This window comes from Balaenoptera ricei, chromosome 2 (assembly GCF_028023285.1).
Source record: "Balaenoptera ricei isolate mBalRic1 chromosome 2, mBalRic1.hap2, whole genome shotgun sequence".
Taxonomy (NCBI): Eukaryota; Metazoa; Chordata; class Mammalia; order Artiodactyla; family Balaenopteridae; genus Balaenoptera; species Balaenoptera ricei.
Genome location: NC_082640.1, coordinates 86,696,774 through 86,724,202, shown reverse-complemented (window position 1 = coordinate 86,724,202; position 27,429 = coordinate 86,696,774).

Below are 27,429 nucleotides of genomic sequence, written 5' to 3'. Positions count from 1 at the left end.
TTTAAAGGGTCTGCGTTTGCTCACCCAACCTCACCAAGCCTCTCAGCCCTAAGAGTGTCCACCCTTATGTCTCATCCATCTGTGGGTCTACATATGGTCAATCCAGGTTGCATCACAGCCCCTGAACGAATTTTGTCAGAATTTCTCTCTCTTTCACTGTCTCTGTTTCACGGGATTTTAAAAGTAATTGATTTGTATAATGGGGTTTAGCTGCTTTTCACTGCTGTGGTTATGCCGCTTTTCACCCACTTCACTCACTTACAGAGAGATATAAATACATAGGTTTTAAGATTCTTACTAGTCAGATATATTCTTGGGCGATGAATAGGGCGTGTTGAGTCCAGTTCACTGAGGAAGGAGTAGGTCTTGTCTATTACATATTGGGTTTATGGAACGCTATCTGAGGTAATTTGAAACCCTTGTTTTATGCATCACCCCACCTCACCTTTCCCGTTAAGCAGCCCTAGTGTGTTTTCTAAACGTGTGACTCTGACCTGTTATGTAATTCAGTTCAAGGGTAGCGGTTTTTACATTCCCTCTATAAGTGATATCTTATGATAAGTGTCTTTTTCTGTGTGACTTATTTCACTTAGAATCGTCGTACCCAAATCCACTCATCATGCTGCTACTAGCCTTATGACGTTGATTTCATGGCTGAGTGATATTCCATTGTACATAAGGACCACAACTTCTTTATCCATTCTTGTCTATCCTGGGATATTTAAGGTGTAACAAAGTGGAGGTTCTTGTCAACAGAGCAGCCCTAAACTTTGGGGTGCCTGTGTCTTGCTGATTTTTAGTTTTCCCAATTTATACGCCCATGAGTGGAAGTGCCCTATGCTCTCTAAGCTGAGTTTTTTAGATGTTTCAGGACACACCGTACACTTCTCCAGAGTGGCTGTTGGCAATTTACATCCCGCCCATCAGCGTAGCAAGGCTCCCATTTCTCCATGGCCTGTCCTGCATTTCTGGTTTTGACACTTTATTCAGCCTGGCCCTTTTGACCGATGGGAAGCGAGACTTCTTTGTAGCGCTGATTTGCCTTTCCAGGTTGCTTGGTTGGCCAAAAAGGCCGTATGCGTTTTTTCCTGAATATATTCAGGATAAAACACATACGGCCTTTTTGGCCAAGGGCATCATTGTCGAGGTTTTGCCGCTTTTCCTGTGCTTTAAAGGCGATTCGAATCTACCTCCTGAAATCTGTTTCCTGCAATTCTGCCTTGCTTTCAAATCCTCTTCGTTGCCTTCCCTCAATATATTTGTGGACGAGAGTTATCATTTCTAAGTCTGCAGGTTTGTGAATTGCAGTGCCCCTGAGCTCCATTTTTCAACTCGCTTTCTTGGGAGCTGGCCGCAAAAGCGCAGGATTGCTTCAGGCCCTATTCTGGCTCCGGGCGGCAAGCTGAGCCTGTGGTTAATTCTTCTTCCTGATGGGAAAATAGAGTGACCTGTGCCTGTCCCAACACCTAGAGCTAGTCTCTCATTGGTTCCCCCTCTTCCCGCTCATCCTCAGGACAAATTGCAACCTGTACGAACAGGAGGTTAAAGGTGCTGATTCTCCAAGCAGGGAGATTGCTAGTATAGCGGCTGGAATGGCGAACCGGAGCACAAGGAGATGAGAAATGAGGTGCGTTTTAGAAACCTTTCCCGATCACACGGTGTACCATCTTCGGGGTTTCTCATGCATGTTTTCGATGTAGGAAGATGCCCTTGAACCTGGAGATTTGGGACCCATGGGATGGGTTCCACGCAGTATTACTTTAAAGGGTCTGCGTTTGCTCACCCAACCTCACCAAAACTCTCAGCCCCAAGAGTGTCCACCCTTATGTCTCATCCATCTGTGGGTCTACATATGGTCAATCCAGGTTGCATCACAGCCCCTGAACGAATTTTGTCAGAATTTCTCTCTCTTTCACTGTCTTTGTTTCAAGGGTTTTTAAAAGTATTTGATTTTTATAATGGGGTTTAGCTGCTTTTCACTGCTGTGTTTATGCCGCTTTACATCCACTTGACTCACATACAGAGAGATATCAATACATAGGTTTTAAGATTCTTACTAGTCAGATATATTCTTGGGCGATGAATAGGGCGTGTTGAGTCCAGTTCACTGAGGAAGGAGTAGGTCTTGTCTATTACATATTGGGTTTATGGAACGCTATCTGAGCTAATTTGAAACCCTTGTTTTATGCATCACCCCACCTCACCTTTCCCGTTAAGCAGCCATAGTGTGTTTTCTAAACGTGTGACACTGACCTGTTATGTAATTCAGTTCAAGGGTAGCGGTTTTTACATTCCCTCTATAAGTGATATCTTATGATAAGTGTCTTTTTCTGTGTGACTTATTTCACTTAGAATCGTCGTACCCAAATCCACTCATCATGCTGCTACTAGCCTTATGACGTTGATTTCATGGCTGAGTGATATTCCATTGTACATAAGGACCACAACTTCTTTATCCATTCTTGTCTATCCTGGGATATTTAAGTTGTAACAAAGTGGAGGTTCTTGTCAACAGAGCAGCCCTAAACTTTGGGGTGCCTGTGTCCTGCTGATTTTTAGTTTTCCCAATTTATACGCCCATGAGTGGAAGTGCCCTATGCTCTCTAAGCTGAGTTTTTTAGATGTTTCAGGACACACCGTACACTTCTCCAGAGTGGCTGTTGGCAATTTACATCCCGCCCATCAGCGTAGCAAGGCTCCCATTTCTCCATGGCCTGTCCTGCATTTCTGGTTTTGACACTTTATTCAGCCTGGCCCTTTTGACCGATGGGAAGCGAGACTTCTTTGTAGCGCTGATTTGCCTTTCCAGGTTGCTTGGTTGGCCAAAAAGGGCGTATGCGTTTTTTCCTGAATATATTCAGGAAAAAACGCATACGCCCTTTTTGGCCAAGGGCATCATTGTCGAGGTTTTGCCGCTTTTCCTGTGCTTTAAAGGCGATTCGAATCTACCTCCTGAAATCTGTTTCCTGCAATTCTGCCTTGCTTTCAAATCCTCTTCGTTGCCTTCCCTCAATATATTTGTGGACGAGAGTTATCATTTCTAAGTCTGCAGGTTTGTGAATTGCAGTGCCCCTGAGCTCCATTTTTCAACTCGCTTTCTTGGGAGCTGGCCGCAAAAGCGCAGGATTGCTTCAGGCCCTATTCTGGCTCCGGGCGGCAAGCTGAGCCTGTGGTTAATTCTTCTTCCTGATGGGAAAATAGAGAGACCTGTGCCTGTCCCAACACCTAGAGCTAGTCTCTCATTGGTTCCCCCTCTTCCCGTTCATCCTCAGGACAAATTGCAACCTGTACGGAACAGGAGGTTAAAGGTGCTGATTCTCCAAGCAGGGAGATTGCTAGTATAGCGGCTGGAATGGCGAACCGGAGCACAAGGAGATGAGAAATGAGGTGCGTTTTAGAAACCTTTCCCGATCACACGGTGTACCATCTTCTGGGTTTCTCATGCATGTTTTCGATGTAGGAAGATGCCCTTGAACCTGGAGATTTGGGACCCATGGGATGGGTTCCACGCAGTATTACTTTAAAGGGTCTGCGTTTGCTCACCCAACCTCACCAAGCCTCTCAGCCCTAAGAGTGTCCACCCTTATGTCTCATCCATCTGTGGGTCTACATATGGTCAATCCAGGTTGCATCACAGCCCCTGAACGAATTTTGTCAGAATTTCTCTCTCTTTCGCTGTCTCTGTTTCACGGGATTTTAAAAGTAATTGATTTGTATAATGGGGTTTAGCTGCTTTTCACTGCTGTGGTTATGCCGCTTTTCACCCACTTCACTCACTTACAGAGAGATATAAATACATAGGTTTTAAGATTCTTACTAGTCAGATATATTCTTGGGCGATGAATAGGGCGTGTTGAGTCCAGTTCACTGAGGAAGGAGTAGGTCTTGTCTATTACATATTGGGTTTATGGAACGCTATCTGAGGTAATTTGAAACCCTTGTTTTATGCATCACCCCACCTCACCTTTCCCGTTAAGCAGCCCTAGTGTGTTTTCTAAACGTGTGACTCTGACCTGTTATGTAATTCAGTTCAAGGGTAGCGGTTTTTACATTCCCTCTATAAGTGATATCTTATGATAAGTGTCTTTTTCTGTGTGACTTATTTCACTTAGAATCGTCGTACCCAAATCCACTCATCATGCTGCTACTAGCCTTATGACGTTGATTTCATGGCTGAGTGATATTCCATTGTACATAAGGACCACAACTTCTTTATCCATTCTTGTCTATCCTGGGATATTTAAGGTGTAACAAAGTGGAGGTTCTTGTCAACAGAGCAGCCCTAAACTTTGGGGTGCCTGTGTCTTGCTGATTTTTAGTTTTCCCAATTTATACGCCCATGAGTGGAAGTGCCCTATGCTCTCTAAGCTGAGTTTTTTAGATGTTTCAGGACACACCGTACACTTCTCCAGAGTGGCTGTTGGCAATTTACATCCCGCCCATCAGCGTAGCAAGGCTCCCATTTCTCCATGGCCTGTCCTGCATTTCTGGTTTTGACACTTTATTCAGCCTGGCCCTTTTGACCGATGGGAAGCGAGACTTCTTTGTAGCGCTGATTTGCCTTTCCAGGTTGCTTGGTTGGCCAAAAAGGCCGTATGCGTTTTTTCCTGAATATATTCAGGATAAAACACATACGGCCTTTTTGGCCAAGGGCATCATTGTCGAGGTTTTGCCGCTTTTCCTGTGCTTTAAAGGCGATTCGAATCTACCTCCTGAAATCTGTTTCCTGCAATTCTGCCTTGCCTTCAAATCCTCTTCGTTGCCTTCCCTCAATATATTTGTGGACGAGAGTTATCATTTCTAAGTCTGCAGGTTTGTGAATTGCAGTGCCCCTGAGCTCCATTTTTCAACTCGCTTTCTTGGGAGCTGGCCGCAAAAGCGCAGGATTGCTTCAGGCCCTATTCTGGCTCCGGGCGGCAAGCTGAGCCTGTGGTTAATTCTTCTTCCTGATGGGAAAATAGAGTGACCTGTGCCTGTCCCAACACCTAGAGCTAGTCTCTCATTGGTTCCCCCTCTTCCCGTTCATCCTCAGGACAAATTGCAACCTGTACGAACAGGAGGTTAAAGGTGCTGATTCTCCAAGCAGGGAGATTGCTAGTATAGCGGCTGGAATGGCGAACCGGAGCACAAGGAGATGAGAAATGAGGTGCGTTTTAGAAACCTTTCCCGATCACACGGTGTACCATCTTCGGGGTTTCTCATGCATGTTTTCGATGTAGGAAGATGCCCTTGAACCTGGAGATTTGGGACCCATGGGATGGGTTCCACGCAGTATTACTTTAAAGGGTCTGCGTTTGCTCACCCAACCTCACCAAAACTCTCAGCCCCAAGAGTGTCCACCCTTATGTCTCATCCATCTGTGGGTCTACATATGGTCAATCCAGGTTGCATCACAGCCCCTGAACGAATTTTGTCAGAATTTCTCTCTCTTTCACTGTCTTTGTTTCAAGGGTTTTTAAAAGTATTTGATTTTTATAATGGGGTTTAGCTGCTTTTCACTGCTGTGTTTATGCCGCTTTACATCCACTTGACTCACATACAGAGAGATATCAATACATAGGTTTTAAGATTCTTACTAGTCAGATATATTCTTGGGCGATGAATAGGGCGTGTTGAGTCCAGTTCACTGAGGAAGGAGTAGGTCTTGTCTATTACATATTGGGTTTATGGAACGCTATCTGAGCTAATTTGAAACCCTTGTTTTATGCATCACCCCACCTCACCTTTCCCGTTAAGCAGCCATAGTGTGTTTTCTAAACGTGTGACACTGACCTGTTATGTAATTCAGTTCAAGGGTAGCGGTTTTTACATTCCCTCTATAAGTGATATCTTATGATAAGTGTCTTTTTCTGTGTGACTTATTTCACTTAGAATCGTCGTACCCAAATCCACTCATCATGCTGCTACTAGCCTTATGACGTTGATTTCATGGCTGAGTGATATTCCATTGTACATAAGGACCACAACTTCTTTATCCATTCTTGTCTATCCTGGGATATTTAAGGTGTAACAAAGTGGAGGTTCTTGTCAACAGAGCAGCCCTAAACTTTGGGGTGCCTGTGTCTTGCTGATTTTTAGTTTTCCCAATTTATACGCCCATGAGTGGAAGTGCCCTATGCTCTCTAAGCTGAGTTTTTTAGATGTTTCAGGACACACCGTACACTTCTCCAGAGTGGCTGTTGGCAATTTACATCCCGCCCATCAGCGTAGCAAGGCTCCCATTTCTCCATGGCCTGTCCTGCATTTCTGGTTTTGACACTTTATTCAGCCTGGCCCTTTTGACCGATGGGAAGCGAGACTTCTTTGTAGCGCTGATTTGCCTTTCCAGGTTGCTTGGTTGGCCAAAAAGGGCGTATGCGTTTTTTCCTGAATATATTCAGGAAAAAACGCATACGCCCTTTTTGGCCAAGGGCATCATTGTCGAGGTTTTGCCGCTTTTCCTGTGCTTTAAAGGCGATTCGAATCTACCTCCTGAAATCTGTTTCCTGCAATTCTGCCTTGCTTTCAAATCCTCTTCGTTGCCTTCCCTCAATATATTTGTGGACGAGAGTTATCATTTCTAAGTCTGCAGGTTTGTGAATTGCAGTGCCCCTGAGCTCCATTTTTCAACTCGCTTTCTTGGGAGCTGGCCGCAAAAGCGCAGGATTGCTTCAGGCCCTATTCTGGCTCCGGGCGGCAAGCTGAGCCTGTGGTTAATTCTTCTTCCTGATGGGAAAATAGAGAGACCTGTGCCTGTCCCAACACCTAGAGCTAGTCTCTCATTGGTTCCCCCTCTTCCCGTTCATCCTCAGGACAAATTGCAACCTGTACGGAACAGGAGGTTAAAGGTGCTGATTCTCCAAGCAGGGAGATTGCTAGTATAGCGGCTGGAATGGCGAACCGGAGCACAAGGAGATGAGAAATGAGGTGCGTTTTAGAAACCTTTCCCGATCACACGGTGTACCATCTTCTGGGTTTCTCATGCATGTTTTCGATGTAGGAAGATGCCCTTGAACCTGGAGATTTGGGACCCATGGGATGGGTTCCACGCAGTATTACTTTAAAGGGTCTGCGTTTGCTCACCCAACCTCACCAAGCCTCTCAGCCCTAAGAGTGTCCACCCTTATGTCTCATCCATCTGTGGGTCTACATATGGTCAATCCAGGTTGCATCACAGCCCCTGAACGAATTTTGTCAGAATTTCTCTCTCTTTCACTGTCTCTGTTTCACGGGATTTTAAAAGTAATTGATTTGTATAATGGGGTTTAGCTGCTTTTCACTGCTGTGGTTATGCCGCTTTTCACCCACTTCACTCACTTACAGAGAGATATAAATACATAGGTTTTAAGATTCTTACTAGTCAGATATATTCTTGGGCGATGAATAGGGCGTGTTGAGTCCAGTTCACTGAGGAAGGAGTAGGTCTTGTCTATTACATATTGGGTTTATGGAACGCTATCTGAGGTAATTTGAAACCCTTGTTTTATGCATCACCCCACCTCACCTTTCCCGTTAAGCAGCCCTAGTGTGTTTTCTAAACGTGTGACTCTGACCTGTTATGTAATTCAGTTCAAGGGTAGCGGTTTTTACATTCCCTCTATAAGTGATATCTTATGATAAGTGTCTTTTTCTGTGTGACTTATTTCACTTAGAATCGTCGTACCCAAATCCACTCATCATGCTGCTACTAGCCTTATGACGTTGATTTCATGGCTGAGTGATATTCCATTGTACATAAGGACCACAACTTCTTTATCCATTCTTGTCTATCCTGGGATATTTAAGGTGTAACAAAGTGGAGGTTCTTGTCAACAGAGCAGCCCTAAACTTTGGGGTGCCTGTGTCTTGCTGATTTTTAGTTTTCCCAATTTATACGCCCATGAGTGGAAGTGCCCTATGCTCTCTAAGCTGAGTTTTTTAGATGTTTCAGGACACACCGTACACTTCTCCAGAGTGGCTGTTGGCAATTTACATCCCGCCCATCAGCGTAGCAAGGCTCCCATTTCTCCATGGCCTGTCCTGCATTTCTGGTTTTGACACTTTATTCAGCCTGGCCCTTTTGACCGATGGGAAGCGAGACTTCTTTGTAGCGCTGATTTGCCTTTCCAGGTTGCTTGGTTGGCCAAAAAGGCCGTATGCGTTTTTTCCTGAATATATTCAGGATAAAACACATACGGCCTTTTTGGCCAAGGGCATCATTGTCGAGGTTTTGCCGCTTTTCCTGTGCTTTAAAGGCGATTCGAATCTACCTCCTGAAATCTGTTTCCTGCAATTCTGCCTTGCTTTCAAATCCTCTTCGTTGCCTTCCCTCAATATATTTGTGGACGAGAGTTATCATTTCTAAGTCTGCAGGTTTGTGAATTGCAGTGCCCCTGAGCTCCATTTTTCAACTCGCTTTCTTGGGAGCTGGCCGCAAAAGCGCAGGATTGCTTCAGGCCCTATTCTGGCTCCGGGCGGCAAGCTGAGCCTGTGGTTAATTCTTCTTCCTGATGGGAAAATAGAGTGACCTGTGCCTGTCCCAACACCTAGAGCTAGTCTCTCATTGGTTCCCCCTCTTCCCGTTCATCCTCAGGACAAATTGCAACCTGTACGAACAGGAGGTTAAAGGTGCTGATTCTCCAAGCAGGGAGATTGCTAGTATAGCGGCTGGAATGGCGAACCGGAGCACAAGGAGATGAGAAATGAGGTGCGTTTTAGAAACCTTTCCCGATCACACGGTGTACCATCTTCGGGGTTTCTCATGCATGTTTTCGATGTAGGAAGATGCCCTTGAACCTGGAGATTTGGGACCCATGGGATGGGTTCCACGCAGTATTACTTTAAAGGGTCTGCGTTTGCTCACCCAACCTCACCAAAACTCTCAGCCCCAAGAGTGTCCACCCTTATGTCTCATCCATCTGTGGGTCTACATATGGTCAATCCAGGTTGCATCACAGCCCCTGAACGAATTTTGTCAGAATTTCTCTCTCTTTCACTGTCTTTGTTTCAAGGGTTTTTAAAAGTATTTGATTTTTATAATGGGGTTTAGCTGCTTTTCACTGCTGTGTTTATGCCGCTTTACATCCACTTGACTCACATACAGAGAGATATCAATACATAGGTTTTAAGATTCTTACTAGTCAGATATATTCTTGGGCGATGAATAGGGCGTGTTGAGTCCAGTTCACTGAGGAAGGAGTAGGTCTTGTCTATTACATATTGGGTTTATGGAACGCTATCTGAGCTAATTTGAAACCCTTGTTTTATGCATCACCCCACCTCACCTTTCCCGTTAAGCAGCCATAGTGTGTTTTCTAAACGTGTGACACTGACCTGTTATGTAATTCAGTTCAAGGGTAGCGGTTTTTACATTCCCTCTATAAGTGATATCTTATGATAAGTGTCTTTTTCTGTGTGACTTATTTCACTTAGAATCGTCGTACCCAAATCCACTCATCATGCTGCTACTAGCCTTATGACGTTGATTTCATGGCTGAGTGATATTCCATTGTACATAAGGACCACAACTTCTTTATCCATTCTTGTCTATCCTGGGATATTTAAGGTGTAACAAAGTGGAGGTTCTTGTCAACAGAGCAGCCCTAAACTTTGGGGTGCCTGTGTCTTGCTGATTTTTAGTTTTCCCAATTTATACGCCCATGAGTGGAAGTGCCCTATGCTCTCTAAGCTGAGTTTTTTAGATGTTTCAGGACACACCGTACACTTCTCCAGAGTGGCTGTTGGCAATTTACATCCCGCCCATCAGCGTAGCAAGGCTCCCATTTCTCCATGGCCTGTCCTGCATTTCTGGTTTTGACACTTTATTCAGCCTGGCCCTTTTGACCGATGGGAAGCGAGACTTCTTTGTAGCGCTGATTTGCCTTTCCAGGTTGCTTGGTTGGCCAAAAAGGGCGTATGCGTTTTTTCCTGAATATATTCAGGAAAAAACGCATACGCCCTTTTTGGCCAAGGGCATCATTGTCGAGGTTTTGCCGCTTTTCCTGTGCTTTAAAGGCGATTCGAATCTACCTCCTGAAATCTGTTTCCTGCAATTCTGCCTTGCTTTCAAATCCTCTTCGTTGCCTTCCCTCAATATATTTGTGGACGAGAGTTATCATTTCTAAGTCTGCAGGTTTGTGAATTGCAGTGCCCCTGAGCTCCATTTTTCAACTCGCTTTCTTGGGAGCTGGCCGCAAAAGCGCAGGATTGCTTCAGGCCCTATTCTGGCTCCGGGCGGCAAGCTGAGCCTGTGGTTAATTCTTCTTCCTGATGGGAAAATAGAGAGACCTGTGCCTGTCCCAACACCTAGAGCTAGTCTCTCATTGGTTCCCCCTCTTCCCGTTCATCCTCAGGACAAATTGCAACCTGTACGGAACAGGAGGTTAAAGGTGCTGATTCTCCAAGCAGGGAGATTGCTAGTATAGCGGCTGGAATGGCGAACCGGAGCACAAGGAGATGAGAAATGAGGTGCGTTTTAGAAACCTTTCCCGATCACACGGTGTACCATCTTCTGGGTTTCTCATGCATGTTTTCGATGTAGGAAGATGCCCTTGAACCTGGAGATTTGGGACCCATGGGATGGGTTCCACGCAGTATTACTTTAAAGGGTCTGCGTTTGCTCACCCAACCTCACCAAGCCTCTCAGCCCTAAGAGTGTCCACCCTTATGTCTCATCCATCTGTGGGTCTACATATGGTCAATCCAGGTTGCATCACAGCCCCTGAACGAATTTTGTCAGAATTTCTCTCTCTTTCACTGTCTCTGTTTCACGGGATTTTAAAAGTAATTGATTTGTATAATGGGGTTTAGCTGCTTTTCACTGCTGTGGTTATGCCGCTTTTCACCCACTTCACTCACTTACAGAGAGATATAAATACATAGGTTTTAAGATTCTTACTAGTCAGATATATTCTTGGGCGATGAATAGGGCGTGTTGAGTCCAGTTCACTGAGGAAGGAGTAGGTCTTGTCTATTACATATTGGGTTTATGGAACGCTATCTGAGGTAATTTGAAACCCTTGTTTTATGCATCACCCCACCTCACCTTTCCCGTTAAGCAGCCCTAGTGTGTTTTCTAAACGTGTGACTCTGACCTGTTATGTAATTCAGTTCAAGGGTAGCGGTTTTTACATTCCCTCTATAAGTGATATCTTATGATAAGTGTCTTTTTCTGTGTGACTTATTTCACTTAGAATCGTCGTACCCAAATCCACTCATCATGCTGCTACTAGCCTTATGACGTTGATTTCATGGCTGAGTGATATTCCATTGTACATAAGGACCACAACTTCTTTATCCATTCTTGTCTATCCTGGGATATTTAAGGTGTAACAAAGTGGAGGTTCTTGTCAACAGAGCAGCCCTAAACTTTGGGGTGCCTGTGTCTTGCTGATTTTTAGTTTTCCCAATTTATACGCCCATGAGTGGAAGTGCCCTATGCTCTCTAAGCTGAGTTTTTTAGATGTTTCAGGACACACCGTACACTTCTCCAGAGTGGCTGTTGGCAATTTACATCCCGCCCATCAGCGTAGCAAGGCTCCCATTTCTCCATGGCCTGTCCTGCATTTCTGGTTTTGACACTTTATTCAGCCTGGCCCTTTTGACCGATGGGAAGCGAGACTTCTTTGTAGCGCTGATTTGCCTTTCCAGGTTGCTTGGTTGGCCAAAAAGGCCGTATGCGTTTTTTCCTGAATATATTCAGGATAAAACACATACGGCCTTTTTGGCCAAGGGCATCATTGTCGAGGTTTTGCCGCTTTTCCTGTGCTTTAAAGGCGATTCGAATCTACCTCCTGAAATCTGTTTCCTGCAATTCTGCCTTGCTTTCAAATCCTCTTCGTTGCCTTCCCTCAATATATTTGTGGACGAGAGTTATCATTTCTAAGTCTGCAGGTTTGTGAATTGCAGTGCCCCTGAGCTCCATTTTTCAACTCGCTTTCTTGGGAGCTGGCCGCAAAAGCGCAGGATTGCTTCAGGCCCTATTCTGGCTCCGGGCGGCAAGCTGAGCCTGTGGTTAATTCTTCTTCCTGATGGGAAAATAGAGTGACCTGTGCCTGTCCCAACACCTAGAGCTAGTCTCTCATTGGTTCCCCCTCTTCCCGCTCATCCTCAGGACAAATTGCAACCTGTACGAACAGGAGGTTAAAGGTGCTGATTCTCCAAGCAGGGAGATTGCTAGTATAGCGGCTGGAATGGCGAACCGGAGCACAAGGAGATGAGAAATGAGGTGCGTTTTAGAAACCTTTCCCGATCACACGGTGTACCATCTTCGGGGTTTCTCATGCATGTTTTCGATGTAGGAAGATGCCCTTGAACCTGGAGATTTGGGACCCATGGGATGGGTTCCACGCAGTATTACTTTAAAGGGTCTGCGTTTGCTCACCCAACCTCACCAAAACTCTCAGCCCCAAGAGTGTCCACCCTTATGTCTCATCCATCTGTGGGTCTACATATGGTCAATCCAGGTTGCATCACAGCCCCTGAACGAATTTTGTCAGAATTTCTCTCTCTTTCACTGTCTTTGTTTCAAGGGTTTTTAAAAGTATTTGATTTTTATAATGGGGTTTAGCTGCTTTTCACTGCTGTGTTTATGCCGCTTTACATCCACTTGACTCACATACAGAGAGATATCAATACATAGGTTTTAAGATTCTTACTAGTCAGATATATTCTTGGGCGATGAATAGGGCGTGTTGAGTCCAGTTCACTGAGGAAGGAGTAGGTCTTGTCTATTACATATTGGGTTTATGGAACGCTATCTGAGCTAATTTGAAACCCTTGTTTTATGCATCACCCCACCTCACCTTTCCCGTTAAGCAGCCATAGTGTGTTTTCTAAACGTGTGACACTGACCTGTTATGTAATTCAGTTCAAGGGTAGCGGTTTTTACATTCCCTCTATAAGTGATATCTTATGATAAGTGTCTTTTTCTGTGTGACTTATTTCACTTAGAATCGTCGTACCCAAATCCACTCATCATGCTGCTACTAGCCTTATGACGTTGATTTCATGGCTGAGTGATATTCCATTGTACATAAGGACCACAACTTCTTTATCCATTCTTGTCTATCCTGGGATATTTAAGTTGTAACAAAGTGGAGGTTCTTGTCAACAGAGCAGCCCTAAACTTTGGGGTGCCTGTGTCCTGCTGATTTTTAGTTTTCCCAATTTATACGCCCATGAGTGGAAGTGCCCTATGCTCTCTAAGCTGAGTTTTTTAGATGTTTCAGGACACACCGTACACTTCTCCAGAGTGGCTGTTGGCAATTTCCATCCCGCCCATCAGCGTAGCAAGGCTCCCATTTCTCCATGGCCTGTCCTGCATTTCTGGTTTTGACACTTTATTCAGCCTGGCCCTTTTGACCGATGGGAAGCGAGACTTCTTTGTAGCGCTGATTTGCCTTTCCAGGTTGCTTGGTTGGCCAAAAAGGGCGTATGCGTTTTTTCCTGAATATATTCAGGAAAAAACGCATACGCCCTTTTTGGCCAAGGGCATCATTGTCGAGGTTTTGCCGCTTTTCCTGTGCTTTAAAGGCGATTCGAATCTACCTCCTGAAATCTGTTTCCTGCAATTCTGCCTTGCTTTCAAATCCTCTTCGTTGCCTTCCCTCAATATATTTGTGGACGAGAGTTATCATTTCTAAGTCTGCAGGTTTGTGAATTGCAGTGCCCCTGAGCTCCATTTTTCAACTCGCTTTCTTGGGAGCTGGCCGCAAAAGCGCAGGATTGCTTCAGGCCCTATTCTGGCTCCGGGCGGCAAGCTGAGCCTGTGGTTAATTCTTCTTCCTGATGGGAAAATAGAGAGACCTGTGCCTGTCCCAACACCTAGAGCTAGTCTCTCATTGGTTCCCCCTCTTCCCGTTCATCCTCAGGACAAATTGCAACCTGTACGGAACAGGAGGTTAAAGGTGCTGATTCTCCAAGCAGGGAGATTGCTAGTATAGCGGCTGGAATGGCGAACCGGAGCACAAGGAGATGAGAAATGAGGTGCGTTTTAGAAACCTTTCCCGATCACACGGTGTACCATCTTCTGGGTTTCTCATGCATGTTTTCGATGTAGGAAGATGCCCTTGAACCTGGAGATTTGGGACCCATGGGATGGGTTCCACGCAGTATTACTTTAAAGGGTCTGCGTTTGCTCACCCAACCTCACCAAGCCTCTCAGCCCTAAGAGTGTCCACCCTTATGTCTCATCCATCTGTGGGTCTACATATGGTCAATCCAGGTTGCATCACAGCCCCTGAACGAATTTTGTCAGAATTTCTCTCTCTTTCGCTGTCTCTGTTTCACGGGATTTTAAAAGTAATTGATTTGTATAATGGGGTTTAGCTGCTTTTCACTGCTGTGGTTATGCCGCTTTTCACCCACTTCACTCACTTACAGAGAGATATAAATACATAGGTTTTAAGATTCTTACTAGTCAGATATATTCTTGGGCGATGAATAGGGCGTGTTGAGTCCAGTTCACTGAGGAAGGAGTAGGTCTTGTCTATTACATATTGGGTTTATGGAACGCTATCTGAGGTAATTTGAAACCCTTGTTTTATGCATCACCCCACCTCACCTTTCCCGTTAAGCAGCCCTAGTGTGTTTTCTAAACGTGTGACTCTGACCTGTTATGTAATTCAGTTCAAGGGTAGCGGTTTTTACATTCCCTCTATAAGTGATATCTTATGATAAGTGTCTTTTTCTGTGTGACTTATTTCACTTAGAATCGTCGTACCCAAATCCACTCATCATGCTGCTACTAGCCTTATGACGTTGATTTCATGGCTGAGTGATATTCCATTGTACATAAGGACCACAACTTCTTTATCCATTCTTGTCTATCCTGGGATATTTAAGGTGTAACAAAGTGGAGGTTCTTGTCAACAGAGCAGCCCTAAACTTTGGGGTGCCTGTGTCTTGCTGATTTTTAGTTTTCCCAATTTATACGCCCATGAGTGGAAGTGCCCTATGCTCTCTAAGCTGAGTTTTTTAGATGTTTCAGGACACACCGTACACTTCTCCAGAGTGGCTGTTGGCAATTTACATCCCGCCCATCAGCGTAGCAAGGCTCCCATTTCTCCATGGCCTGTCCTGCATTTCTGGTTTTGACACTTTATTCAGCCTGGCCCTTTTGACCGATGGGAAGCGAGACTTCTTTGTAGCGCTGATTTGCCTTTCCAGGTTGCTTGGTTGGCCAAAAAGGCCGTATGCGTTTTTTCCTGAATATATTCAGGATAAAACACATACGGCCTTTTTGGCCAAGGGCATCATTGTCGAGGTTTTGCCGCTTTTCCTGTGCTTTAAAGGCGATTCGAATCTACCTCCTGAAATCTGTTTCCTGCAATTCTGCCTTGCTTTCAAATCCTCTTCGTTGCCTTCCCTCAATATATTTGTGGACGAGAGTTATCATTTCTAAGTCTGCAGGTTTGTGAATTGCAGTGCCCCTGAGCTCCATTTTTCAACTCGCTTTCTTGGGAGCTGGCCGCAAAAGCGCAGGATTGCTTCAGGCCCTATTCTGGCTCCGGGCGGCAAGCTGAGCCTGTGGTTAATTCTTCTTCCTGATGGGAAAATAGAGTGACCTGTGCCTGTCCCAACACCTAGAGCTAGTCTCTCATTGGTTCCCCCTCTTCCCGTTCATCCTCAGGACAAATTGCAACCTGTACGAACAGGAGGTTAAAGGTGCTGATTCTCCAAGCAGGGAGATTGCTAGTATAGCGGCTGGAATGGCGAACCGGAGCACAAGGAGATGAGAAATGAGGTGCGTTTTAGAAACCTTTCCCGATCACACGGTGTACCATCTTCGGGGTTTCTCATGCATGTTTTCGATGTAGGAAGATGCCCTTGAACCTGGAGATTTGGGACCCATGGGATGGGTTCCACGCAGTATTACTTTAAAGGGTCTGCGTTTGCTCACCCAACCTCACCAAAACTCTCAGCCCCAAGAGTGTCCACCCTTATGTCTCATCCATCTGTGGGTCTACATATGGTCAATCCAGGTTGCATCACAGCCCCTGAACGAATTTTGTCAGAATTTCTCTCTCTTTCACTGTCTTTGTTTCAAGGGTTTTTAAAAGTATTTGATTTTTATAATGGGGTTTAGCTGCTTTTCACTGCTGTGTTTATGCCGCTTTACATCCACTTGACTCACATACAGAGAGATATCAATACATAGGTTTTAAGATTCTTACTAGTCAGATATATTCTTGGGCGATGAATAGGGCGTGTTGAGTCCAGTTCACTGAGGAAGGAGTAGGTCTTGTCTATTACATATTGGGTTTATGGAACGCTATCTGAGCTAATTTGAAACCCTTGTTTTATGCATCACCCCACCTCACCTTTCCCGTTAAGCAGCCATAGTGTGTTTTCTAAACGTGTGACACTGACCTGTTATGTAATTCAGTTCAAGGGTAGCGGTTTTTACATTCCCTCTATAAGTGATATCTTATGATAAGTGTCTTTTTCTGTGTGACTTATTTCACTTAGAATCGTCGTACCCAAATCCACTCATCATGCTGCTACTAGCCTTATGACGTTGATTTCATGGCTGAGTGATATTCCATTGTACATAAGGACCACAACTTCTTTATCCATTCTTGTCTATCCTGGGATATTTAAGGTGTAACAAAGTGGAGGTTCTTGTCAACAGAGCAGCCCTAAACTTTGGGGTGCCTGTGTCTTGCTGATTTTTAGTTTTCCCAATTTATACGCCCATGAGTGGAAGTGCCCTATGCTCTCTAAGCTGAGTTTTTTAGATGTTTCAGGACACACCGTACACTTCTCCAGAGTGGCTGTTGGCAATTTACATCCCGCCCATCAGCGTAGCAAGGCTCCCATTTCTCCATGGCCTGTCCTGCATTTCTGGTTTTGACACTTTATTCAGCCTGGCCCTTTTGACCGATGGGAAGCGAGACTTCTTTGTAGCGCTGATTTGCCTTTCCAGGTTGCTTGGTTGGCCAAAAAGGGCGTATGCGTTTTTTCCTGAATATATTCAGGAAAAAACGCATACGCCCTTTTTGGCCAAGGGCATCATTGTCGAGGTTTTGCCGCTTTTCCTGTGCTTTAAAGGCGATTCGAATCTACCTCCTGAAATCTGTTTCCTGCAATTCTGCCTTGCTTTCAAATCCTCTTCGTTGCCTTCCCTCAATATATTTGTGGACGAGAGTTATCATTTCTAAGTCTGCAGGTTTGTGAATTGCAGTGCCCCTGAGCTCCATTTTTCAACTCGCTTTCTTGGGAGCTGGCCGCAAAAGCGCAGGATTGCTTCAGGCCCTATTCTGGCTCCGGGCGGCAAGCTGAGCCTGTGGTTAATTCTTCTTCCTGATGGGAAAATAGAGAGACCTGTGCCTGTCCCAACACCTAGAGCTAGTCTCTCATTGGTTCCCCCTCTTCCCGTTCATCCTCAGGACAAATTGCAACCTGTACGGAACAGGAGGTTAAAGGTGCTGATTCTCCAAGCAGGGAGATTGCTAGTATAGCGGCTGGAATGGCGAACCGGAGCACAAGGAGATGAGAAATGAGGTGCGTTTTAGAAACCTTTCCCGATCACACGGTGTACCATCTTCTGGGTTTCTCATGCATGTTTTCGATGTAGGAAGATGCCCTTGAACCTGGAGATTTGGGACCCATGGGATGGGTTCCACGCAGTATTACTTTAAAGGGTCTGCGTTTGCTCACCCAACCTCACCAAGCCTCTCAGCCCTAAGAGTGTCCACCCTTATGTCTCATCCATCTGTGGGTCTACATATGGTCAATCCAGGTTGCATCACAGCCCCTGAACGAATTTTGTCAGAATTTCTCTCTCTTTCACTGTCTCTGTTTCACGGGATTTTAAAAGTAATTGATTTGTATAATGGGGTTTAGCTGCTTTTCACTGCTGTGGTTATGCCGCTTTTCACCCACTTCACTCACTTACAGAGAGATATAAATACATAGGTTTTAAGATTCTTACTAGTCAGATATATTCTTGGGCGATGAATAGGGCGTGTTGAGTCCAGTTCACTGAGGAAGGAGTAGGTCTTGTCTATTACATATTGGGTTTATGGAACGCTATCTGAGGTAATTTGAAACCCTTGTTTTATGCATCACCCCACCTCACCTTTCCCGTTAAGCAGCCCTAGTGTGTTTTCTAAACGTGTGACTCTGACCTGTTATGTAATTCAGTTCAAGGGTAGCGGTTTTTACATTCCCTCTATAAGTGATATCTTATGATAAGTGTCTTTTTCTGTGTGACTTATTTCACTTAGAATCGTCGTACCCAAATCCACTCATCATGCTGCTACTAGCCTTATGACGTTGATTTCATGGCTGAGTGATATTCCATTGTACATAAGGACCACAACTTCTTTATCCATTCTTGTCTATCCTGGGATATTTAAGGTGTAACAAAGTGGAGGTTCTTGTCAACAGAGCAGCCCTAAACTTTGGGGTGCCTGTGTCTTGCTGATTTTTAGTTTTCCCAATTTATACGCCCATGAGTGGAAGTGCCCTATGCTCTCTAAGCTGAGTTTTTTAGATGTTTCAGGACACACCGTACACTTCTCCAGAGTGGCTGTTGGCAATTTCCATCCCGCCCATCAGCGTAGCAAGGCTCCCATTTCTCCATGGCCTGTCCTGCATTTCTGGTTTTGACACTTTATTCAGCCTGGCCCTTTTGACCGATGGGAAGCGAGACTTCTTTGTAGCGCTGATTTGCCTTTCCAGGTTGCTTGGTTGGCCAAAAAGGCCGTATGCGTTTTTTCCTGAATATATTCAGGATAAAACACATACGGCCTTTTTGGCCAAGGGCATCATTGTCGAGGTTTTGCCGCTTTTCCTGTGCTTTAAAGGCGATTCGAATCTACCTCCTGAAATCTGTTTCCTGCAATTCTGCCTTGCTTTCAAATCCTCTTCGTTGCCTTCCCTCAATATATTTGTGGACGAGAGTTATCATTTCTAAGTCTGCAGGTTTGTGAATTGCAGTGCCCCTGAGCTCCATTTTTCAACTCGCTTTCTTGGGAGCTGGCCGCAAAAGCGCAGGATTGCTTCAGGCCCTATTCTGGCTCCGGGCGGCAAGCTGAGCCTGTGGTTAATTCTTCTTCCTGATGGGAAAATAGAGTGACCTGTGCCTGTCCCAACACCTAGAGCTAGTCTCTCATTGGTTCCCCCTCTTCCCGTTCATCCTCAGGACAAATTGCAACCTGTACGAACAGGAGGTTAAAGGTGCTGATTCTCCAAGCAGGGAGATTGCTAGTATAGCGGCTGGAATGGCGAACCGGAGCACAAGGAGATGAGAAATGAGGTGCGTTTTAGAAACCTTTCCCGATCACACGGTGTACCATCTTCGGGGTTTCTCATGCATGTTTTCGATGTAGGAAGATGCCCTTGAACCTGGAGATTTGGGACCCATGGGATGGGTTCCACGCAGTATTACTTTAAAGGGTCTGCGTTTGCTCACCCAACCTCACCAAAACTCTCAGCCCCAAGAGTGTCCACCCTTATGTCTCATCCATCTGTGGGTCTACATATGGTCAATCCAGGTTGCATCACAGCCCCTGAACGAATTTTGTCAGAATTTCTCTCTCTTTCACTGTCTTTGTTTCAAGGGTTTTTAAAAGTATTTGATTTTTATAATGGGGTTTAGCTGCTTTTCACTGCTGTGTTTATGCCGCTTTACATCCACTTGACTCACATACAGAGAGATATCAATACATAGGTTTTAAGATTCTTACTAGTCAGATATATTCTTGGGCGATGAATAGGGCGTGTTGAGTCCAGTTCACTGAGGAAGGAGTAGGTCTTGTCTATTACATATTGGGTTTATGGAACGCTATCTGAGCTAATTTGAAACCCTTGTTTTATGCATCACCCCACCTCACCTTTCCCGTTAAGCAGCCATAGTGTGTTTTCTAAACGTGTGACACTGACCTGTTATGTAATTCAGTTCAAGGGTAGCGGTTTTTACATTCCCTCTATAAGTGATATCTTATGATAAGTGTCTTTTTCTGTGTGACTTATTTCACTTAGAATCGTCGTACCCAAATCCACTCATCATGCTGCTACTAGCCTTATGACGTTGATTTCATGGCTGAGTGATATTCCATTGTACATAAGGACCACAACTTCTTTATCCATTCTTGTCTATCCTGGGATATTTAAGGTGTAACAAAGTGGAGGTTCTTGTCAACAGAGCAGCCCTAAACTTTGGGGTGCCTGTGTCTTGCTGATTTTTAGTTTTCCCAATTTATACGCCCATGAGTGGAAGTGCCCTATGCTCTCTAAGCTGAGTTTTTTAGATGTTTCAGGACACACCGTACACTTCTCCAGAGTGGCTGTTGGCAATTTACATCCCGCCCATCAGCGTAGCAAGGCTCCCATTTCTCCATGGCCTGTCCTGCATTTCTGGTTTTGACACTTTATTCAGCCTGGCCCTTTTGACCGATGGGAAGCGAGACTTCTTTGTAGCGCTGATTTGCCTTTCCAGGTTGCTTGGTTGGCCAAAAAGGGCGTATGCGTTTTTTCCTGAATATATTCAGGAAAAAACGCATACGCCCTTTTTGGCCAAGGGCATCATTGTCGAGGTTTTGCCGCTTTTCCTGTGCTTTAAAGGCGATTCGAATCTACCTCCTGAAATCTGTTTCCTGCAATTCTGCCTTGCTTTCAAATCCTCTTCGTTGCCTTCCCTCAATATATTTGTGGACGAGAGTTATCATTTCTAAGTCTGCAGGTTTGTGAATTGCAGTGCCCCTGAGCTCCATTTTTCAACTCGCTTTCTTGGGAGCTGGCCGCAAAAGCGCAGGATTGCTTCAGGCCCTATTCTGGCTCCGGGCGGCAAGCTGAGCCTGTGGTTAATTCTTCTTCCTGATGGGAAAATAGAGAGACCTGTGCCTGTCCCAACACCTAGAGCTAGTCTCTCATTGGTTCCCCCTCTTCCCGTTCATCCTCAGGACAAATTGCAACCTGTACGGAACAGGAGGTTAAAGGTGCTGATTCTCCAAGCAGGGAGATTGCTAGTATAGCGGCTGGAATGGCGAACCGGAGCACAAGGAGATGAGAAATGAGGTGCGTTTTAGAAACCTTTCCCGATCACACGGTGTACCATCTTCTGGGTTTCTCATGCATGTTTTCGATGTAGGAAGATGCCCTTGAACCTGGAGATTTGGGACCCATGGGATGGGTTCCACGCAGTATTACTTTAAAGGGTCTGCGTTTGCTCACCCAACCTCACCAAGCCTCTCAGCCCTAAGAGTGTCCACCCTTATGTCTCATCCATCTGTGGGTCTACATATGGTCAATCCAGGTTGCATCACAGCCCCTGAACGAATTTTGTCAGAATTTCTCTCTCTTTCACTGTCTCTGTTTCACGGGATTTTAAAAGTAATTGATTTGTATAATGGGGTTTAGCTGCTTTTCACTGCTGTGGTTATGCCGCTTTTCACCCACTTCACTCACTTACAGAGAGATATAAATACATAGGTTTTAAGATTCTTACTAGTCAGATATATTCTTGGGCGATGAATAGGGCGTGTTGAGTCCAGTTCACTGAGGAAGGAGTAGGTCTTGTCTATTACATATTGGGTTTATGGAACGCTATCTGAGGTAATTTGAAACCCTTGTTTTATGCATCACCCCACCTCACCTTTCCCGTTAAGCAGCCCTAGTGTGTTTTCTAAACGTGTGACTCTGACCTGTTATGTAATTCAGTTCAAGGGTAGCGGTTTTTACATTCCCTCTATAAGTGATATCTTATGATAAGTGTCTTTTTCTGTGTGACTTATTTCACTTAGAATCGTCGTACCCAAATCCACTCATCATGCTGCTACTAGCCTTATGACGTTGATTTCATGGCTGAGTGATATTCCATTGTACATAAGGACCACAACTTCTTTATCCATTCTTGTCTATCCTGGGATATTTAAGGTGTAACAAAGTGGAGGTTCTTGTCAACAGAGCAGCCCTAAACTTTGGGGTGCCTGTGTCTTGCTGATTTTTAGTTTTCCCAATTTATACGCCCATGAGTGGAAGTGCCCTATGCTCTCTAAGCTGAGTTTTTTAGATGTTTCAGGACACACCGTACACTTCTCCAGAGTGGCTGTTGGCAATTTACATCCCGCCCATCAGCGTAGCAAGGCTCCCATTTCTCCATGGCCTGTCCTGCATTTCTGGTTTTGACACTTTATTCAGCCTGGCCCTTTTGACCGATGGGAAGCGAGACTTCTTTGTAGCGCTGATTTGCCTTTCCAGGTTGCTTGGTTGGCCAAAAAGGCCGTATGCGTTTTTTCCTGAATATATTCAGGATAAAACACATACGGCCTTTTTGGCCAAGGGCATCATTGTCGAGGTTTTGCCGCTTTTCCTGTGCTTTAAAGGCGATTCGAATCTACCTCCTGAAATCTGTTTCCTGCAATTCTGCCTTGCTTTCAAATCCTCTTCGTTGCCTTCCCTCAATATATTTGTGGACGAGAGTTATCATTTCTAAGTCTGCAGGTTTGTGAATTGCAGTGCCCCTGAGCTCCATTTTTCAACTCGCTTTCTTGGGAGCTGGCCGCAAAAGCGCAGGATTGCTTCAGGCCCTATTCTGGCTCCGGGCGGCAAGCTGAGCCTGTGGTTAATTCTTCTTCCTGATGGGAAAATAGAGTGACCTGTGCCTGTCCCAACACCTAGAGCTAGTCTCTCATTGGTTCCCCCTCTTCCCGTTCATCCTCAGGACAAATTGCAACCTGTACGAACAGGAGGTTAAAGGTGCTGATTCTCCAAGCAGGGAGATTGCTAGTATAGCGGCTGGAATGGCGAACCGGAGCACAAGGAGATGAGAAATGAGGTGCGTTTTAGAAACCTTTCCCGATCACACGATGTACCATCTTCGGGGTTTCTCATGCATGTTTTCGATGTAGGAAGATGCCCTTGAACCTGGAGATTTGGGACCCATGGGATGGGTTCCACGCAGTATTACTTTAAAGGGTCTGCGTTTGCTCACCCAACCTCACCAAAACTCTCAGCCCCAAGAGTGTCCACCCTTATGTCTCATCCATCTGTGGGTCTACATATGGTCAATCCAGGTTGCATCACAGCCCCTGAACGAATTTTGTCAGAATTTCTCTCTCTTTCACTGTCTTTGTTTCAAGGGTTTTTAAAAGTATTTGATTTTTATAATGGGGTTTAGCTGCTTTTCACTGCTGTGTTTATGCCGCTTTACATCCACTTGACTCACATACAGAGAGATATCAATACATAGGTTTTAAGATTCTTACTAGTCAGATATATTCTTGGGCGATGAATAGGGCGTGTTGAGTCCAGTTCACTGAGGAAGGAGTAGGTCTTGTCTATTACATATTGGGTTTATGGAACGCTATCTGAGCTAATTTGAAACCCTTGTTTTATGCATCACCCCACCTCACCTTTCCCGTTAAGCAGCCATAGTGTGTTTTCTAAACGTGTGACACTGACCTGTTATGTAATTCAGTTCAAGGGTAGCGGTTTTTACATTCCCTCTATAAGTGATATCTTATGATAAGTGTCTTTTTCTGTGTGACTTATTTCACTTAGAATCGTCGTACCCAAATCCACTCATCATGCTGCTACTAGCCTTATGACGTTGATTTCATGGCTGAGTGATATTCCATTGTACATAAGGACCACAACTTCTTTATCCATTCTTGTCTATCCTGGGATATTTAAGGTGTAACAAAGTGGAGGTTCTTGTCAACAGAGCAGCCCTAAACTTTGGGGTGCCTGTGTCTTGCTGATTTTTAGTTTTCCCAATTTATACGCCCATGAGTGGAAGTGCCCTATGCTCTCTAAGCTGAGTTTTTTAGATGTTTCAGGACACACCGTACACTTCTCCAGAGTGGCTGTTGGCAATTTCCATCCCGCCCATCAGCGTAGCAAGGCTCCCATTTCTCCATGGCCTGTCCTGCATTTCTGGTTTTGACACTTTATTCAGCCTGGCCCTTTTGACCGATGGGAAGCGAGACTTCTTTGTAGCGCTGATTTGCCTTTCCAGGTTGCTTGGTTGGCCAAAAAGGGCGTATGCGTTTTTTCCTGAATATATTCAGGAAAAAACGCATACGCCCTTTTTGGCCAAGGGCATCATTGTCGAGGTTTTGCCGCTTTTCCTGTGCTTTAAAGGCGATTCGAATCTACCTCCTGAAATCTGTTTCCTGCAATTCTGCCTTGCTTTCAAATCCTCTTCGTTGCCTTCCCTCAATATATTTGTGGACGAGAGTTATCATTTCTAAGTCTGCAGGTTTGTGAATTGCAGTGCCCCTGAGCTCCATTTTTCAACTCGCTTTCTTGGGAGCTGGCCGCAAAAGCGCAGGATTGCTTCAGGCCCTATTCTGGCTCCGGGCGGCAAGCTGAGCCTGTGGTTAATTCTTCTTCCTGATGGGAAAATAGAGAGACCTGTGCCTGTCCCAACACCTAGAGCTAGTCTCTCATTGGTTCCCCCTCTTCCCGTTCATCCTCAGGACAAATTGCAACCTGTACGGAACAGGAGGTTAAAGGTGCTGATTCTCCAAGCAGGGAGATTGCTAGTATAGCGGCTGGAATGGCGAACCGGAGCACAAGGAGATGAGAAATGAGGTGCGTTTTAGAAACCTTTCCCGATCACACGGTGTACCATCTTCTGGGTTTCTCATGCATGTTTTCGATGTAGGAAGATGCCCTTGAACCTGGAGATTTGGGACCCATGGGATGGGTTCCACGCAGTATTACTTTAAAGGGTCTGCGTTTGCTCACCCAACCTCACCAAGCCTCTCAGCCCTAAGAGTGTCCACCCTTATGTCTCATCCATCTGTGGGTCTACATATGGTCAATCCAGGTTGCATCACAGCCCCTGAACGAATTTTGTCAGAATTTCTCTCTCTTTCACTGTCTCTGTTTCACGGGATTTTAAAAGTAATTGATTTGTATAATGGGGTTTAGCTGCTTTTCACTGCTGTGGTTATGCCGCTTTTCACCCACTTCACTCACTTACAGAGAGATATAAATACATAGGTTTTAAGATTCTTACTAGTCAGATATATTCTTGGGCGATGAATAGGGCGTGTTGAGTCCAGTTCACTGAGGAAGGAGTAGGTCTTGTCTATTACATATTGGGTTTATGGAACGCTATCTGAGGTAATTTGAAACCCTTGTTTTATGCATCACCCCACCTCACCTTTCCCGTTAAGCAGCCCTAGTGTGTTTTCTAAACGTGTGACTCTGACCTGTTATGTAATTCAGTTCAAGGGTAGCGGTTTTTACATTCCCTCTATAAGTGATATCTTATGATAAGTGTCTTTTTCTGTGTGACTTATTTCACTTAGAATCGTCGTACCCAAATCCACTCATCATGCTGCTACTAGCCTTATGACGTTGATTTCATGGCTGAGTGATATTCCATTGTACATAAGGACCACAACTTCTTTATCCATTCTTGTCTATCCTGGGATATTTAAGGTGTAACAAAGTGGAGGTTCTTGTCAACAGAGCAGCCCTAAACTTTGGGGTGCCTGTGTCTTGCTGATTTTTAGTTTTCCCAATTTATACGCCCATGAGTGGAAGTGCCCTATGCTCTCTAAGCTGAGTTTTTTAGATGTTTCAGGACACACCGTACACTTCTCCAGAGTGGCTGTTGGCAATTTACATCCCGCCCATCAGCGTAGCAAGGCTCCCATTTCTCCATGGCCTGTCCTGCATTTCTGGTTTTGACACTTTATTCAGCCTGGCCCTTTTGACCGATGGGAAGCGAGACTTCTTTGTAGCGCTGATTTGCCTTTCCAGGTTGCTTGGTTGGCCAAAAAGGCCGTATGCGTTTTTTCCTGAATATATTCAGGATAAAACACATACGGCCTTTTTGGCCAAGGGCATCATTGTCGAGGTTTTGCCGCTTTTCCTGTGCTTTAAAGGCGATTCGAATCTACCTCCTGAAATCTGTTTCCTGCAATTCTGCCTTGCTTTCAAATCCTCTTCGTTGCCTTCCCTCAATATATTTGTGGACGAGAGTTATCATTTCTAAGTCTGCAGGTTTGTGAATTGCAGTGCCCCTGAGCTCCATTTTTCAACTCGCTTTCTTGGGAGCTGGCCGCAAAAGCGCAGGATTGCTTCAGGCCCTATTCTGGCTCCGGGCGGCAAGCTGAGCCTGTGGTTAATTCTTCTTCCTGATGGGAAAATAGAGTGACCTGTGCCTGTCCCAACACCTAGAGCTAGTCTCTCATTGGTTCCCCCTCTTCCCGCTCATCCTCAGGACAAATTGCAACCTGTACGAACAGGAGGTTAAAGGTGCTGATTCTCCAAGCAGGGAGATTGCTAGTATAGCGGCTGGAATGGCGAACCGGAGCACAAGGAGATGAGAAATGAGGTGCGTTTTAGAAACCTTTCCCGATCACACGGTGTACCATCTTCGGGGTTTCTCATGCATGTTTTCGATGTAGGAAGATGCCCTTGAACCTGGAGATTTGGGACCCATGGGATGGGTTCCACGCAGTATTACTTTAAAGGGTCTGCGTTTGCTCACCCAACCTCACCAAAACTCTCAGCCCCAAGAGTGTCCACCCTTATGTCTCATCCATCTGTGGGTCTACATATGGTCAATCCAGGTTGCATCACAGCCCCTGAACGAATTTTGTCAGAATTTCTCTCTCTTTCACTGTCTTTGTTTCAAGGGTTTTTAAAAGTATTTGATTTTTATAATGGGGTTTAGCTGCTTTTCACTGCTGTGTTTATGCCGCTTTACATCCACTTGACTCACATACAGAGAGATATCAATACATAGGTTTTAAGATTCTTACTAGTCAGATATATTCTTGGGCGATGAATAGGGCGTGTTGAGTCCAGTTCACTGAGGAAGGAGTAGGTCTTGTCTATTACATATTGGGTTTATGGAACGCTATCTGAGCTAATTTGAAACCCTTGTTTTATGCATCACCCCACCTCACCTTTCCCGTTAAGCAGCCATAGTGTGTTTTCTAAACGTGTGACACTGACCTGTTATGTAATTCAGTTCAAGGGTAGCGGTTTTTACATTCCCTCTATAAGTGATATCTTATGATAAGTGTCTTTTTCTGTGTGACTTATTTCACTTAGAATCGTCGTACCCAAATCCACTCATCATGCTGCTACTAGCCTTATGACGTTGATTTCATGGCTGAGTGATATTCCATTGTACATAAGGACCACAACTTCTTTATCCATTCTTGTCTATCCTGGGATATTTAAGTTGTAACAAAGTGGAGGTTCTTGTCAACAGAGCAGCCCTAAACTTTGGGGTGCCTGTGTCCTGCTGATTTTTAGTTTTCCCAATTTATACGCCCATGAGTGGAAGTGCCCTATGCTCTCTAAGCTGAGTTTTTTAGATGTTTCAGGACACACCGTACACTTCTCCAGAGTGGCTGTTGGCAATTTACATCCCGCCCATCAGCGTAGCAAGGCTCCCATTTCTCCATGGCCTGTCCTGCATTTCTGGTTTTGACACTTTATTCAGCCTGGCCCTTTTGACCGATGGGAAGCGAGACTTCTTTGTAGCGCTGA